At 45.1% G+C, this 15,518-nt stretch overlaps 1 protein-coding gene across 2 annotated transcripts in view; it reads right to left on the reverse strand.

Annotated features, from left to right (window-relative positions):
• The window catches only part of ACSL3 (acyl-CoA synthetase long chain family member 3), a 182,606-nt gene that overhangs the window by 62,729 nt on the left and 104,359 nt on the right, over positions 1-15,518 (reverse strand). Inside the window, exon 1 of one of the 2 annotated variants that reach the window (XM_038748858.1) lies at positions 11,284-11,302. The exons of the other annotated variant lie outside the window; for it this stretch is intronic. The gene's annotated coding sequence lies outside the window, so the exon portion shown is untranslated. Of the gene's footprint in view, positions 1-11,283; positions 11,303-15,518 lie in introns of those variants that run through there. 2 annotated transcript variants of the gene reach the window in all.

Genomic DNA, 15,518 nt, shown 5'->3' on the forward strand with positions numbered 1-15,518 from the left:
GAGGTAAGATGGGGGGATGGAGAGGAGGACGAGGGGGAGAGGAAGGAAGGGGCTCAGTCGCTGCGACTATGTGTGGTAGAAACATTCCCTGCCCACAATGAGCCCCCTCCTTTCATTCATTGTCAATCATATTTATTGAGCGCTTACTGTGTGCAGAGCACTGTACTAAGCACGTGGGAAGTCCAAGTTGGCAACATACAGAGATGGTCCCTACCCAACAGTGGGCTCCCAGTCTAGAAGGGGGAGACAGACAACAAAGACAACAGACAACATATTAACAAAATGAAATAAGTAGAATATGTACAAATAAAATTGATTAATAAATCCATACAAACATATAGACATATATACACGTGCTGCGAGGAGGGGATGGAAGTAAGGTGGGGAGGATGGAGAGGGTGATGAAGGGGAGAGGAAGGAGGGGGCTCAGTCTGGAAAGGCCTCGTGGAGGAGGTGAGCTCTCAGTAGGGCCTTGAAGGGAGTTCATGGGTCCAAATCCCGGCTCCGCCAGTTGTCAGCTGTGTGACTGGGCAAGTCACTTCACGTCTCTGGGCCTCAGTTACCCCATCTGTAAAATGGGGATTAAGACTGTGAGCCCCAGGAGGGAGAACCTGATCACCTTGTATCCTCCCCAGTGCTTAGAACCGTGCTTTCCACATAGTAAGCGCTTAACAAATGCCATCATTATTATTATTATTATTATTGTTGTTATTATTATTATTATTATTATTATTATTATTATTATTATTGTATCTGTAGGCAGCTCAAAGGCAACAAGAGATGGGTGGCGATGGTTTTCTGCTTGCCGGCCAGGAACGCTGAAACTCAGGCTAATTGGCCAAGTGCAGACCCTGCTAAGGTCTGAACAGGCTGCTATGTTCGCAGTAGTGGGCAACCCAGACTTTGGGAGAAAGTAAGTATGTAGCCAGGAGACGTGGGACTGCGGAGCTGGGGCTAATAATAATAATAATGATAATTATTATGGCATTTGTTAAGCACTTACTCTGTGCCAGGCACCGCACTAAGCGCTGGGGTGGATACTAGCACATCGGGTTGGATACGGTCCCTTTCCCACATGAGGCTCACGGTCTCAGTCCCCGTTTTACAGATGAGGTGACAGACTCAGAGAAGTGAAGTGACTTGCCCTAAATTGCACAGATTAGTGGCGGAGCCGGGATTAGGATCCATGACCTTCTGATTCCCAAGCCTGTGCTCTATCCAGCAGCGTGGCTCAGTGGAAAGAGCCCGGGCTTGGGAGTCAGAGGTCATGGGTTCGAATCCCAGCTCCGCCACATGTCTGCTGTGTGACCTTGGGCAAGTCACTTAACTTCTCTGTGCCTCAGTTCCCTCATCTGGAAAATGAGGATTAAGACTGTGAGCCCCATGTGGGACAACTTGATCCCATTGTATCACCCCAGCACTTAGAACAGTGCTTTGCACATAGTAAGCGCTTAACAAATACCATCATCATCATCATCATCACTAGGCCATGCTCCGACTAGGCTGGGAGTGCTCCTGTCGGGTCACAACCCTAGGGTGGAGGCCAAGAAAACCCACTCATAAAATAACACAGTGCACCAACCCACTTAATGATAGGATTTATTAAGCACTTACTAATGTGCAAAGCACTGTTCTAAGCGCTGGGGAGGTTACAAGGTGATCAGGTTGTCCCACGGGGGGCTCACAGTCTTCATCCCCATTTTACAGATGAGGGAACTGAGGCCCAGAGAAGTGAAGTGACTTGCCCAAAGTCACACAGCTGACAACTGGTGGAGCCAAGATTTGAACCCATGACCTCTGACTCCAAAGCCCGGGCTCTTTCCACTGAGCCATGCTGCTTCACTTCATAAAATAACAATAACAATAATAACGGCATTTGTTAAATGCTTACCATGTGCCAAGCACTGTTCTAAGCACTGGGGTAGATACAAGATAATCAGGTTGGACACCGTCCCTGTCCCACAAGGGCCTCCCAGTCTTAATCCCCATTTTACAGATGAGGGAACTGAGGCCCAGGGAAGTGACTCGCCTGAAGTCACACGGCAGACACATGGCAGAGGCAGGATTAGAACCTACACCCTCTGAGTCCCAGGCCCCTGCTCTTTCCACTAGGCAATGCTATTCCCCATGCTTCTCCATCATCATCATCATCAATCATATTTATTGAGCGCTTACTGTGTGCAGAGCACTGTACTAAGCGCTCGGGAAGTACAAGTTGGCAACATATAGAGACAGTCCCTACCCAATAGTGGGCTCACAGTCTAAAAGGGGGAGACAGAGAACAAAACCAAACATACTAACAAAATAAAATAACTATATATGTACAAGTAAAATAAATAAATAAATAAATAAATAAATAAATAAATAAATAAATAAATAAATAAATAAATAAATAAGCGTCTCTCATGAGCGACAGACGATCACCCTCCCCACTTTCAAAGCCTTAGCGAAGGCACATCTCTTCCAAACGGCCTTCCCTAAGCCCTCATTTCTTCTCCCCTCCTATGAGGCGCTTGGATTTGCCCCTATTTTTCACCCCCTCCCTCAGCCCCACAGCACTTATGTCCTTATCCATAATTTATTTATATTAATGCCTGGTTCCCCCTGTGGACCGTAAGCTCATTGTGAGCAGGGAACGTGTCCCCCGACTCTGCCATATTGTACTCTTCCAACCACTTAGTCCAGTGCTCTGCACACCATAAGCACTAAATCAATGACGATGATGAGGATGGTATTTGTTAAGCGCTTACTATGTGCCAAGCACTGTTCTAAGCGCTGGGGGAGATACAAGATGATCAGGTTGTCCCACGTGGGGCTCACAGTCTTAATCCCCATTTTACAGATGAGGTCACTGAGGCTAAGAGAAGTGAAGTGACTTAGCCCAAGGTCACACAGCTGCCAAGTGGCGGAGCCAGCTTTAGAACCCACGACCTCTGACCCCCGAGCCTGGGCACTTGCCACGAAGCCAAGTTATTTCTTTGGAAAACCTCATCCTTTCTTCTCCCCCTTGCCCAGCCCAGCTGCCCTCTACTTTAATAAGTGCTTACTATGTGCCAAGCACTGTTCTAAGAACTGTGGGAGATACAAGGTAATAATAATGATGGCATTTGTTAAGTGCTTACTGTGTGCAAAGCACTGTTCTAAGCCCTGGGGAGGATACAAGGTGATCAGGTTGTCCCATGTGGGGCTCAGAGTCTTCATCCCCATTTTACAAATGTGGTAACTGAGGCACAGCACTTGTATATATTTGTACAGTACGACTGATTGATTGATTGCAGTGGGAGAAGACAATAAGAGCTGACTCGATGACGGCGAGGACATCGCCGTGATGCTCAGAGACTCTTCAGCTGAGCAGAGGTGCTCCTGTCTTCACTCCTTTCCCCCTTTTCCCTCTGCCTTTCCTCCCCTTTCTTTCCTTCCCTCTCCTTTCCCCTTCCTTCACTCCTTTCCCCCTTTTCTTTCTGCTCTTTCCCTCCCTCTTCTTCCCCCTTTTCCCCTCCCTCGCCTTTGGTCTCCCATCTTTTCCCCTCTCCTCTTTACCCTGCCATCTCATTCTCACTCTAAGCGCCCAGCCAGTAAATTCCAGGCAGAAAACAACTTGGTGTTAAGTGCTGCGCTAAGCCCTGGGGTTGATATAGGATTTATCAGGTACAGTCCCTGCCCCACAGGGGGTTCACAATCTATTCAACTTCACTCACACCCTCAAAATGAGTTAGCACCCTTATTCTCACTGCATTTCGATACGGTAATCCAAGAATACCATATTTCCAGGAAGAATACCATATTATACAGATAAGATTCTGGTGCAGCCTTTTATTAACAATAATATATTATACAGTAATTAATAATACTACATTATAATTTAATATATTAATTAAATAATAATAAAGTGTTTGCTAAGCACTTACTATGTGCCAAGTATAATAAACCACGTGAATATTATATTGTACTCTCCCAAGTCCTATACTGCTATTGAGAAGCAGCGTGGCTCAGTGGAAAGAGCCCGGGCTTTGGAGTCAGAGGTCACGGGTTCAAATCCCGGCTCCGCCAATTGTCAGCTGTGTGACTTGGGGCATGTCACAACTTCTCTGGGCCTCAGTTTCCTCATCTGTAAAATGGGGATCAACACTTCGAGCCCCCCGTGGGATAACCTGATCACCCTGTGAGCTCGCCAGTGCTTAGAACAGTGCTCTGCACATAGTATGTGCTTAATAAATGCCATCATCATTATTATTGTTATTATTATTCCCCACTTTAGACAGTGAGCTCTTTAAGGAACAGGAATCTTTCTGCCAAGTCTTGTACTCTCCCGTATGCTTAGTGCAGTGTTCTGAGCAAAGTGATCGCTCAATAAACACCACTGATGATAGACCAGCAATCTTTCTGCCAAGTCTTCTAATGAACTCTCCCATACGCTTAGTGCAGTGCTCTGCGCAAAGTGACCACTCAGTAAACACCACTGATGATAGACCAGCAATCTATCATATTTACTCATATGGCTGCCTTCGCCGCCTAACTGCCTACTGTGATTTTTGAGGAAATAGACAATGGGGTTTTTTTGTACCACGTAATTATAAGGAGTGAGAGCAGCCTACGCCCCGGAAGAGGAGATGCGCGATAACATGAGCGCACAGCAGAGATGGCTCACGCTGGTGGATGAGGAGTTTCTTTAATGAGATGGGCGCGCTCCAAAAGGAGGAGAGCAGAGATAATTCGCCCAGTGCCTAATGCGTACAGCACTTGGGAGAGTGCAATCGAACGGATACAGTCTCGAATGCCCCCCTACTTTTCCTTCTCCCCTTACTGCTAGATTTAACTCTTATATGACCCACGGAGTTGTCTCACCCTGATTCAATGTTGTAAAAACTATGCAAAAGAGTGGGGAGACTGTGTGAATAAATGTGGTATATAGCAGCACATAATGCTGAGAATCAATCTCATTTATTGAGCGCTTACTGTGTGCAGAGCACTGTACAAGTTGGCAACATATAGAGACAGTCCCTACCCAACAGTGGGCTCACAGTCCAAAAGAAGTTTGCAAATAAATGTACAGGGACCTTTAGGGATTGGCAGTTTTTGACATGATAAGAATGAACTGGGGAAGACTTCTTAGAGGGCTATGAATCAATCAGTGGCATTTATTGAGCGCTTGCTGTGTGCCAAGCACTTGTACTAAGCGCTTGGGAGACTACAACAGAGTGGGAGATATGTCCCCCGCCCACAAGGACCTTACAGTCTAGTGGGGACTGTACAAGATAGTCCTGAGGCTCTAAGCTGGAAATCACTAGGGATGGGATAAGAAGTAACTTTCAAGGGAAACACGGAGGGTCATGGCCCTGTGGGAACCAGTCAACAGAAAAATCCCATGGGAAGATGCTGGAACCTGGGATGTGGATTAAGACGATTCGACTAGGGACCTATGCCAGCAGGACAGGGGTAAAAATAAGACAGGGCATTTCAGGAATTCAGATCTGGACAAAGGATATCCTAGAGCAGACCATAAAAGAGATAATGTGACCTGGGAAACTATTTATATGTTTGTACATATTTATTACTCTATTTATTTTACTTGTACATATCTATTCTATTTATTTCATTTTGTTAATATGTTTGGTTTTGTTCTCTGTCTCCCCCTTCTAGACTGTGAGCCCACTGTTGGGTAGGGACCGTCTCTAGATGTTGTCAACTTGTATTTCCCAAGCGCTTATTACGGTGCTCTGCACACAGTACGCGCTCAATAAATACGATTGATTATTTAGAAGACAGTTCTGAGGCTCTAGAAACAAAAAAAATGTGAAAGGGTAAGGAAGAACATCAAGAGAAAATACAATTCATTCAATCGTATTCATTGAGCGCTTACTGTGTGCAGAGCACTGTACTAAGCGCCCGGAAAGCCACTGGGAAGCAGTGTGGCTCAGTGGAAAGAGCCCGGGCTTTGGAGTCAGAGGTCACCAGTTCAAATCCCGGCTCCGCCACGTGTCAGCTGTGTGACTTTGGGCAAGTCACTTCACTTCTCTGGGCCTCAGTTCCCTCATCTGTAAAATGGGGATTAAGACTGTGAGCCCCACGTGGCAACCTGATCACCTTGTAAACTCCCCAGCGCTTAGAACAGTGCTTTGCACAAAGTAAGTGCTTAATAAATGCCATTATATTAAAAAAAAAGTACAATTCGGCAACAGATAGGGACAATCCCTACCCAACAACGGGCTCACAGTCTAGAAATGTGGCATGGACGTCAGGAACCAGTGCCCTAGAACAAGCAATGGAGAACCAACACCTAGAACAGCAAAATCCCCAATGGGAGGTGCTGAAAACTGGGAAGGATGACGATGAAATTATATATATATAGTACAGGGCAGTACAGGGGTAAAAATAAGACAGGGCATTTCAGGAATTCAGATCTGGACAAAGGATATCCTAGAGCAGACCATAAAAGAGATAATGTGACCTGGGAAACTATTTAGAAGACAGTTCTGAGGCTCTAGAAACAAAAAAATTTGAAAGGGTAATATATGATATAAAGGGTATATATATGATTGATATATATATATATCAATCTAAGGCAAACTTCTCCAGAAGATGGGGAGAGATGTCACCTGGCTTAAAAAAATATGAAAGGGTAATATATGATATAAAGGGTATATATATGATTGATATATATATATCAATCTAAGGCAAACTTCTCCAGAAAATGGGGAGAGATGTCACCTGGCTATGGGGAGGAGCATTTAAAGCTTCGTTATGAGTAGTTCCTCAAAGGCAAACTTTTGTTAAACCCCAAATAAAGCTATGCAAAAGTTTTCGACCAGAGATACGCTCACCTTCTTTCAATAACAGTTACAAACAAAAGCGCCTTACACTAAAGAGATAGAGGCCTTTTCTTTGAATCTTCTTGAATCAAAATTGAAGTGAACTGAAAAGAAAATCTGTTTCAGCCGGCAATGTACAGCTGGCTCTCAGAACATGCCAGTTTCGCTCTCATTAAAGAATGTCATTCTTGCCTGACACCACGTGTGTACACACAATAGTTTCTTCTGACACCACGGGACACCAAAGAACGACCCCTAATCCCACTGTTGCGTTCTAGCCAAAATTGTGTACTTGAAGCACACGTTCTGGAGAAAAGTTGCCGAGAAAGCACACGTTCTGGAGAAAAATTGAAGAAAAAGCACACGTTCTGGAGAAAAGTCGCCGAGAAAGCATTACCTGCAGAAAATTTTAAAGGTTTCTGATATCAGTGCCACTTGAAGCATGAGGTAATAATAATAATGATGGCATTTATTAAGCACTTACTATGTGCAAAGCACTGTTCTAAGCGCTGGGGAGGTTACAAGGTGACCAGGTTGTCCCACGGGGGGCTCACAGTCTTCACCCCCATTTTATAGATGAGGGAACTGAGGCACAGGGAAGTGAAGTGACTTGCCCAAAGTCACAAAGCTAAGTGGCAGGATTTGAACCCACGACCTCTGACTCCAAAGCCCAGGCTCTTTCCACTGAGCCACCCTGCTTCTCATAACTACGTGCAAAGCACTGTTCTAAGCGCTGGGGAGGTTCCAAGGTGATCAGCTTGTCCCACGGGGGGTTCACACTTTTAATCCCCATTTTACGGGTGAGGTACCTGAGGCACAGAGAAGTTAAGTGACTTGCCCAAAGTCACACAGCTGACTGTTCAGGTTGAGGTAGTTCAGGTCCACTGGATTAAAACAGTGATGCTTATTCAATGGGATTTATTGGTTGTTTACTGTGTGCAGGGCACACAGTACGTGGGAGAGTATAATGCAATGCAATGGACCTCGATCTCGTCGCCGACCCCTCGCCCGTAACCCGCCTCTGGCCTGAAACGCCCTCCCTCCTCATATTCATTCATTCATTCATTCATTCAATCGTATTTATTGAGCGCTTACAGTGTGCAGAGTACTGTACTAAGCGCTTGGGAAGTACAAGTTGGCAACATATAAAGACGGTCCCTACCCAACAGCGGGATATCAGCCAGATGATTGCTCTCCCCCACTCCAAAGCCTTACTGAAGGCACATCTCCTCCAAGAAGCGCTTAACAAATACGATTATTATTATTATATCTGTATATACCTGTAATTTATCTATTTATTTCTACCGATGTCTGTCTCCCCCATTAGACTGCGAGCTCGTTGTACGGAACGTGTCCGTAGATATATCGTCCTCTCCCAAGCCTTAGTACAGTGCTTTATACACACTCAGCACTCAACAAATACAACTGAACTGAACAGAGTTTGTAAACACGGGCTGGATACAAGCTAATTCATTCTTTCAATCGTATTTATTGAGCGCTTACTGTGTGCACAGCACTGTACTAAGCGCTTGGGAAGCTAATGAGTTTGGATACAGTCCATGTCTCACCTGGGGCTCACACTCTTAATCCGCAGCCAAGGAGCACTAGGCCGAGAAGCAGCTTGGCCTAGTGGATGACAGCACGGTCTTGGAAGTCAAAAGACCTGGGTTCTAATCCCGGCTCCGCCACGTGTCGGCTGTGTGGCACCGGGCAAGTCGCTTAACTTCTCTGTGCCTCAGTTACCTCATCTGTAAAATGGGGACTAAGACGGTGAGCCCCACGTGGGACAGGGACTGTGTCCAGTCTGGTTAGCTTGGATCTCCCTCTGCGCTTAGAACAGTGCTTGACACATAGTAAATGTTTAACAAATACCACTGTTAACATTATTATTTTATGGATGAGGTAACCGAGGCATTCATTCAATCGTATTTATTGAGCGCTTACTGTGTGCAGAGCACTGGACTACGTGCTTGGGAAGTACAAGTTGGCAACATATAGAGATGGTCCCTACCCAAAACGGGCTCATAGTCTAGAGGCACAGAGAAGCTAAGTCACTGGCTCCAGGGCCCGTGCTCTAATAATAATCATAATAATAATAATAATAATAATAATATTAATAATAACCACTCTAACCACTAGGCCATGCTGCTTAATACGCTTAAGTTGAAAATGGGAAAACGTTCTCGCCTCATTCATCTCCTTAGGGGTAGGAAGCTCTAGAGGAAATAGTTGGGATACTGGCTCTTCCTTACCCACTGAGACACTTATCCAACTCTGCTCTCCCTTTCATCCCTTCATCTCTTCCTCCCCGCAAGCCAATGCAGTATTTCTTCAGACTTTAAATTCGCAGGAGGGGAAAACAGTACGCTTCTCAATGAAAACACTCCGGGTGTGTTTAACATATGATTATGTTATTATTACCTGAATTATTATTATTATTATTACCTGAATCATATTACCTTATGATTCAGGGCACTCTACCTTCCCCTCCCGACCTTCCCCTCCCCTGCATGTAAATAATCATGCTATCCCTGGCTTCACAAACTAATCCTCAAAAATAATATGACGATTCAGGTCTTATGTGCCAAAACATCTAATGCACAACATTAAAGAAAAAAAATTACACAACATATATAATGGCACATGGATAAACATTAAATACGGAGAAATATTTAATAAGGGATAAAAACCTGTGTGGCTTTAAATGGCTGTCTACTAACTTGCAATGATCGCCACAGTTCTTACCAGCCAAACTGATCCTAAAAAATGTTTTGTTTTCCTTAGGAGCACTAGAGAGATTATAAAAATTTAGAAATATTAAGCATTTGGGAGTCAGAGGCCCTGGGTTCTAATCCTGGCCTTGCTGAGTATTTGCTGTGTGTGACCTTGGGAAAGTCGCTTCAATTCTCCGAGTCTCAGCTGCCTCATCTGCAAAGTGGGGATTCAATACCTGTTCTTCCTCCTACTCAGTGAGCCCCATAATCAATCAATCGTATTTATTGAGCGCTTACAGTGGGCAGAGCAGTGTACTAAGCGCCATAAGGTACGTGATTATCTTATCTACCCCAGCACTTACTACAGTGCTTGGCATACGGTTAGCGCTTAACAAATATGACAATTATCATTTACAGTGCCAGGAATCAACGTCCTATTTAGCAACTACAAAGTGAATTTGACATCACATTCAATAGTTCTAACTGACCCCATTAGCAAACAGAAAAATGTTATTAATAAACCACTCGTGTTGAGGCTATTTGAAAATCCGGTATTTCAACAGGGCATTTTTAGTCTGGAGTCATTTTCTTGCCTGAAAATGAATGCTTAAAAGTAAATATCTCATCGAGGCCCAATTTTCTAGGTGGTGCAGAGCCCAATGAAACCAATCTGCAAAAGCGCAATAATGTATTAAGGTAATTTTCACCAAAGCCATGACTCCGAGGCCAGGAAAAAAAAATGATGATAATAATAATAATAATAATAATAATAATAATAATAATGGCATTTATTAAGTGCTTACTATGTGCAAGGCACTGTTCTAAGCGGAAGCAGGCTAGGTAACCTCAAGGGGAAGTCCCAACTCACCAGTTCACATATCTCCGTATCCAAGAGACAATTACTCTCCCCACCTTCAAAACCTTAGTGCAAGTACATCCGCTCCAAGAGGCCTTCCCTAAGCCCACATTTCCTCTTTTCCCACATTCCCGCAGCATGGCTTAGTGGAAATCAATCAATCAATCGTATTTATTGAGCGCTTACTGTGTGCAGAGCACTCTACTAAGCGCTTACTAAGTGGAAAGTACTTACTAAGTACTAAGTGGAAAGAGCCCGGGCTTTGGAGTCAGAGATCATGGGTTCAAATCCCGGCTCTGCCAATTGTCAGCTGTGTGACTTTGGGCAAGTCACTTCACTTCTCTGGGCCTCAGTTCCCTCATCTGGAAAATGGGGATTAAGACTGTGAGCAACCTGATTGCCTTGTAACCTCCCCAACGCTTAGAACAGTGCTCTGCACATAGTAAGCACTTAATAAATGCCATCATTATTATTATTATTATTATCATCATCACCCTTGCACTTGGATTTTCCCCTTTTATTCACCCTCGGCTCTGGAGCGCTTGGGATACATTCATTCATTCATTCAATCATATTTATTGAGCGCTTACTGTGTGCAGAGCACTGTACTAAGCACTTGTGAAGTCCAAGTTGGCAACATATAGAGACGGTCCCTACCCAACAGCGGGCTCACAGTCTAGAAGGGGGAGACAGACAACAAAGCAAAACATGTGGACAGGTGTCAGGTCATCAAAATAAATAGAAATAAAGCTAGATGCATCATAACATTCGCTTACATGTATGCCTGCCCCACTCTAGTCTCTAAGCTCCTTGTGGTCAGGACGCCGGACTATCAACTCTGCTGTGTTTTACTCCCAAGCTCTGCAATCAATCAATGAATCAGTGGTATTTACTGAGCACTTACTAGAGAAGCAGTGTGGCTCAGCAGGAAAGAGCCCGGGCTTTGGAGTCAGAGGTCATGGGTTCAAATCCCGGCTCCGCCAATTGTCAGCTGGGTGACTTTGGGCAAGTCACTTCACTTCTCTGGGCCTCAGTGACCTCATCTGGAAAATGGGGATGAAGATTGTGAGCCCCACGTGGGACAACCTGATCACCTTGTACCCCCCCCCGCCCAGGGCTTAGAACGGTGCTTTGCACCTAGTAGGCGCTTAACAAATACCATCATTATTATTATTATTATTATTATTCCACTGCGGGAAGCATCGCAGACTGGTACGGGGGGACGGTCTACGTTAAGGCCCGGAAAAGGCAGCGGCCGAGAGGACACTAGGTCCCTTCTCTGCCCAGCCTCGGAGAGGGTTTAGCTACCCCAGTGCCCTTCTAGCCCCTCAAAAGGCGACAGGCAACCAGCCCACTCCCGTCACCTGGCCCTCTGTCCACGGACTTTACATCAGTGCCCGGGACCTGTCGGTTTGCCCGTCTCCCCCTCTAGACTGTGAGCTAGTTGTGGGCAGGGAATGGATCTGTCGTTGTACTGCACCTCTTCCAAGCGCTTAGTACCGTGTTTAGCACACACTAAGCGCCCAATACGACCGAATGGCTTAGTGGAAATCAACCTGTATATATGTTTGTACATATTTGTTACTCTATTTTATTTATTTTGCTTGTACATATCTATTCTATTTATTTTACTTTGTTACTATGTTTGGTTTTGTTCTCTGTCTCCCCCTTTTAGACTGTGAGCCCACTGTTGGGTAGGGACTGTCTCTATTTGTTGCCAACTTGTACTTCCCAAGCGCTTAATACAGTGCTCTGCGCAGTAAGCGCTCAATAAATACGATTGATGATGATGATGATGATGAATGAATGAGCGAAGGCGACCCCCGCCTCCTCCCCGCATGTAGCTCCGCCATCGGGAAGGAGATGGGGGTGATGAGGAGGGGGAGAGTTGGGGTGGGAGGGAAGAGGAGGTGCACGTGAAAGGCCGACGGGCACGGGACACCCACCTGGCCTGGGCTCCCCTAATCAATCATATTTATTGAGCGCTTACTGTGTGCAGAGCACTGTACTAAGCGCTTGGGAAGTACAAGTTGGCAACATATAGAGACAGCCCCTACCCAACAGTGGGCTCAGTCTAAAAGGGGTCGCGCGGTCCCATTTTCAAGCCTGCGTTCACGTCCAGTCACGTGTTCATTCGATGGTATTTATTGAGCGCTTTCTGTATGCACTAAGTGCTTGGGAGGGGACGATACAACAACAGACAGGCGCATTCCCTGCCCGCATGGGCGACTCATTTCTGAAGCCCAAGGGAGGGCCAAGGCCTGCCCGCCTACGCACCCACCCTTAAAATCCCAGCCAGAGAACGGCTCCTCGGTCCCCCGCTTCATTCCAGATCACTTGGCTTAACTTTCTCCTCCTCTAGACTGAAAGCTCGGTGTGGGCAAGGAACATGACCACTGATCCCAAGCGCTTAGTACAGTGCTCTGCACATAGTAAGCGCTCAATAAATACGATTGACGATGATGATGATTCTGCGGTACTTTACTCTTCCCCAACGCTTAGTACAGTGTTCCACACGTAGTAAGCGCTCAATTAAAACCATTTATCGATTGATGCACCCACTCTTCACGCCCCAATTATTTTTTTCTTCCAGTCTTACAGAGGCCACCATGTGACAGGATGAAATGCGCACTCTCCTGCCAGGTACATTCACCTCGATGCCAAGAATCTCTCTCTACTGCTGAGGTGTACTTTCCAACTGCTTAGTACAGTGCTCTGCGCACAGTAAGCGCCCAATAAGCACAACTGAACAAATGAAAAGGAACTTCCACATCGGTGTCTGACGTCCGATCCCACCTCAACTGGCCTCCAACTTTTTTCCGTCTACTTGGACTTCCCCAGTTTCTTTTAAACCGTGAAAACACACAAGGAGATTCATATTCCTGTCACTTATTCGTTTCTTAACCTAATCACACAATCACACACATACACACAAAACTCTGAGGGGAGGCAAGGCACTTCGGACATATCATCGAAGCTGATTTCTGAAATAGGAAGCTACGGGCCGAAGAGGACACACAGAAATATTTCCTTTCTCAGACCGTCCATGCTGTCGGCTGGAATGGAAAATGAAGCTTAAACTTTGCTCTAGTTAGGAAAGGGAAATTTTAGAGGCTTTTTTTTTTTTTTTAAAACCTTTGCAGAACAAGTTTTCTCCCCTGCTTCTCAGGCTTGGAGGATGGTAAAAAATTCACTTGTCTGGTCAGGTAATACTAAATTAAGAATTTAATTGACCTACGTGATGCCATTCTACCTAATCCTCCTACTTCCCAGGTTGAATCCCAGGTTTGAGAATGCAGTAAAACCTTTTTTTTTTTTACTAGACCCCACGTAAGGTTCTTCTTTCCCGTTGAAGCTCCATTTCCTTCCTAATCTTCTTTTATTTCTGTTTAAGTTCTTAGTAGCTGGTCCCTGAAAACTGTGATGTTGGGCTCTATTGAAACACTATACAAAAGCCAGTGTCAGATCGGTATCAAGCACAGAATTCAGAAAATGATCAAAGGACTGGCCCCTTAGTCTCTTTCCACCAGACCCCCGTGCAAAACTGAAGCCACAGCAGATTGCAGCTCTTACAGATTTTAAAAGGCCCCTACGGAGCTCCTTTACTACCCCGGCTCTTTGAGCTCTGTACCTTTTACGCCACTGTGAATTTCTGTTTTCTCATCTTTCCTAACGTGTCTGTTGCCAGAGCCTTTCCAGTGGTATTTTTAGGCTGCGAACTCCACCCTCCCTGCCTCACGAGCCCATAATCTCACCATTATCCTCCACTCATCTCCCTCCTTCGACCCGCGGATTCGGTCTGTCACCGATTCCTGCGGACTCAATCTTCACCACATCTTTAGACTCCACCCCTTCCTCTCCAAACTGCTATCGTGCTGATTCAAGCGCTTACCAGGGCCCGTTTTGATTACTGCATCCTGTTTTTTCCTTCTCCAGGCCATTTTAGACTTTACTGCCTAGATGGTTTTTGTAAAAAAGAAAACCATTCAGTACTTGTCACCCCTCTGTTCACAAACCACTGGTTCACCCATCCACCTCTGCATCAACAAACTCATTACTGTAGGCTTTAAGGCACTTAGTTTATTCAATCGTATTTACTGAGCGCTTATTGTGTGCACAGCACTGTACTAAACTCTTGGAAAGTACAATTCAGCAGCAGAGGCGATCCCTGCGCATGACGGATTCCGCCCCTCGCCTTACTTCTGTAAATATTCTTAGACACTATTTCTCCTCTCAGTGATTTATTTTAATGTCCATCTCCCCCTGCAGAACGGACAAGGGCTGCATCGACCAACTCTGTTGTATTGTACTTTCCCAAGCGCTTAATACAGTGTTCTGCACACAGTAAGAGCTCAATAAATACCACTGACCTACTTCAATCTAGCCTGCAGACCTCGCCCCTCTAATATCAACCAACTTATTATGCATCAAAGTCTTCTGTCTCGCTTCCAACCTCTTGCCCACATTCTGCCTCCGGCCTGGAGCGCGCTCCCCCTTCACACCTTCTAAAAATCACATCTCCTCCAAAAGGCCTTCCCTGACTAATCAATCGATCGATCGCATTTATTGAGCGCTTTCTGTGTGCAGAGCACTGTACTAAGCACTTGGGAGAGGACAATGCAACAGAGTTGATAGGGACCGTCAACTATCCCCTATTCACCTTCCCTTCTGTGGCACCTACGCATTTGGATCTGTAACCTTTTAAGCATTTGATATTCACCCCTACCCTCAGTCTTTTTGTCAAAATCATATTTGCTTCCATTTCCCCTATAATTTATATTAACGTCTTTTTGTCCAAATCATATTTGCTTCCATTTCCCCTATAATTTATTTTAGCGTCTTTCTGTCCAAATCATATTCGCTTCCATTTCCCCTATAATTTATTTTAAAGTCTTTTTGTTCAAATCATATTCACTTCCATTTCCCCTATAATTTAACATCTTTTTGTCCAAATCATATTCGCTTCCATTTCCCTTATAATTTATTTTAACGTCTGTCCCTCTCTCCGGATCACAGATCATAATAATAATGATAATGATGGTATTTATTAAGCGCTTACTATGTGCGAAGTACCGTTCTAAGCACTGGGGGGGATACAAGGGTCATGTCTAGCAACCCTATCATACTCCTCTGAGGCAC

The sequence above is a fragment of the Tachyglossus aculeatus genome, chromosome 7 (genome assembly GCF_015852505.1).
Source record: "Tachyglossus aculeatus isolate mTacAcu1 chromosome 7, mTacAcu1.pri, whole genome shotgun sequence".
In the NCBI taxonomy this organism is placed as follows: domain Eukaryota; kingdom Metazoa; phylum Chordata; class Mammalia; order Monotremata; family Tachyglossidae; genus Tachyglossus; species Tachyglossus aculeatus.